This window comes from Triticum urartu, chromosome 1A (assembly GCF_056163025.1).
Source record: "Triticum urartu cultivar PI428250 chromosome 1A, HENAU_Tu73, whole genome shotgun sequence".
NCBI classification, from domain to species: domain Eukaryota; kingdom Viridiplantae; phylum Streptophyta; class Magnoliopsida; order Poales; family Poaceae; genus Triticum; species Triticum urartu.
This window is the reverse complement of record NC_141873.1, coordinates 403401901-403404910: the sequence shown is the minus strand read 5'-3', so window position 1 is coordinate 403404910 and position 3010 is coordinate 403401901.

Here is a 3010-nt window from a genome sequence, read left to right as displayed (position 1 = left end):
ATTTGAGATCCGCATTTTCCTTACTAGAGGATTCACCCTTATTTTTAGGAACATACATAAGCTTGGTAACTTTAGTGGAAGGACTTGGAGTATTCTTTACGGAAGAAAAAGCGGTTCCCAAGTTGGTAATAATATCCTCAAGTTTATCGATCCTAGTAGAATCGTGATTTATTTTCTCATTGACTATGGGTTCCTTTTCTTTAATATGTTTCAAAGTAACTCCTACTTTAGATCCATATTGAGAGATTCTGTTGTGGATCTTTTTATCCAAATTTTCAATTAACTCTACAGTAGCAACCTTATTTTCAATAAATTTCAAGCCTTTGCATTACATGCTCCAAAGTTAATACAGTTCCATTAACCAAGAGAGGGGGTGAGCCAAATAAATCTATCATAGCATTATAAGAATCAAAAGTATGGCTACCCAAGAAGTTCCCTCCGGTAATAGTATCAAGAACATATCTGTGCCAAGGAGTAATGCCTACATAAAAATTGCGAAGGAGTACGGAAGTAGATTGCTTCCTAGTAGATCTATTTTGAGCATTGCAAATTCTATACCAAGCATCTTTTAGATTTTCTCCCTCCCTTTGCTTAAAATTTAGAATTTCATTCTCGGGAGACAAAGGAGAAGATAAGGGACTAGCCATAACGACAAGCAAACAAACTAACACACAAGCAAACAAAAAGCAAGCGGACAAAAAGAGGCAAATAGAGAAAGAGAGGGAGGATAGAGAGAGAGAGGGCGAATAAAACGGCAAGGGTGAAGTGGGGGAGAGGAAAACGAGAGGCAAATGGCAAATAATGTAATGCGGGAGATAAGGGTATGTGATGGGTACTTGGTATGTTGACTTTTGCGTAGACCTCCCCGACAACGGCGCCAGAAATCCTTCTTGCTACCTCTTGAGCACTGCGTTGGTTTTCCCCGAAGAGGAAGGGATGATGCAGCAAAGTAGGGTAAGTATTTCTCTTAGTTTTTGAGAACCAAGGTATCAATCCAGTAGGAGGCTACGCGCGAGTCCCTCGTACCTGCACAAAACAAATAAATCCTTGCAACCAACGCAAATAGGGGTTGTCAATCCCTATAAGTCCACTTACGAGAGTGAGATCTGATAGATATGATAAGATAATATTTTTGGTATTTTTGTGATAAAGATGCAAAGTAAAATAAAGGCAAAGTAAATAGGAAAGGAAATAACTAAGTAGTAGGAGATTAATATGATAAAGGTAGACCCAGGGGCCATAGGTTTCACTAGTGGCTTCTCTCGAGAGCATAAGTATTCTACGGTGGGTGAACAAATTACTGTTGAGCAATTGACAGAATTGAGCATAGTTATGAGAATATCTAGGTATGATCATGTATATAGGCATCACGTCCAAGACAAGTAGACCGACTTCTGCCTGCATCTACTACTATTACTCCAGTCATCGACCGCTATCCATCATGCATCTAGAGTATTAAGTTAAAAACAGAGTAACGCCTTAAGCAAGATGACATGATGTAGAGGGATAGACTCATGCAATATGAATAAAACCCCATCTTGTTATCCTTGATGGCAACAATACAATACGTGCCTTGCTGCCCCTACTATCACTGGGAAAGGACACCGCAAGATTGAACCCAAAGCTAAGCACTTCTCCCATGGCAAGAAAGATCAATCTAGTAGGCCAAACCAAACTGATAATTCGAAGAGACTTGCAAAGATAACCAATCATACATAAAAGAATTCAGAGAAGATTCAAATATTATTCCTAGATAGACTTGATCATAAACCCACAATTCATCGGTCTCAACAAACACACCGCAAAAAGAAGATTACATCGAATAGTTCTCCACAAGAGAGGGGGAGAACATTGTATTGAGATCCAAAAAGAGAGAAGAAGCCATCTAGATACTAACTATGGACCCGTAGGTCTGAGGTAAACTACTCACACTTCATCAGAGGGGCTATGGTGTTGATGTAGAAGCCCTCCGTGATCGATGCCCCTTCCGGCGGAGCTTCGGAACAGGCCCCAAGATGGGATCTCATGGATACAGAAAGTTACGGCGGTGGAATTAGGGTTTTGGCTCCGTATCTGATCGTTTGGGGGTACGTAGGTATATATAGGAGGAAGGAGTACGTCGGTGGAGCAACAGGGGGCCCACAAGGGTGGAGGGCGCGCCTGGGGGGGGGGGGGTAGGCACGCCCCCTACCTCGTGGCCTCCTGTAACACCCCGGATATGACTTTCCCAATTTGTACTCCAACTCTTGCCGTTTCCGGCCTTAAGTTATTTTATTTTTCTCGGGTTCGGGTTTTTGTCTCCGTGTGTTGTTGTCGTTGTCATGCATCTCATATCATGTCATCATGTGCATTGCATTTGCATACGTGTTCATCTCATGCATTCGAGCATTTTCCCCGTTATCCGTTTTGCATTCCGGCGCTCCGTTCTCCTCCGGTGGTCATTTCTACCTTTCTTTCGTGTGTGGGGATTAAACATTTCTGGATTGGACCGAGACTTGCCAAGCGGCCTTGGTTTACTACCGGTAGACCGCCTGTCAAGTTTCGTACCATTTGGACTTCGTTTGATACTCTAACGGTTAACCGAGGGACCGAAAAGGCCTCGTGTGTGTTGCAGCCCAACACCCCTCCATTTTGGCCCAAAACCCACCAAAACCCTCTCCATCATCTAGAGCGTTCGATCACGATTGCGTGGCCGAAAACCACACCTCATTTGGACTCTCCTAGCTCCTCCTATGCCTATATATAGAACCCCTCCTCAAAATTCGCGGATCCCCTCGCCCGAAACCCTAGATCCACCCTATCCGCGCGGCCGGACACGTCCGCCGGCCGCCGGACATGTCCGCCGCTGCCCGCGGCGAACAACAGGCCGCCACGTGGCCCGGCCACCGCCTCAGCCGCCGCAGCCCGCCCGGCCCGCGGGAGGCCCTCCCGGGCCCGGCCGCCGGCTCCTTCCCCGCCCGAGCCGGCAAGCCGCACCGCCGCCTCCCCTTCGCCGCGCCGCCGTGGCCGC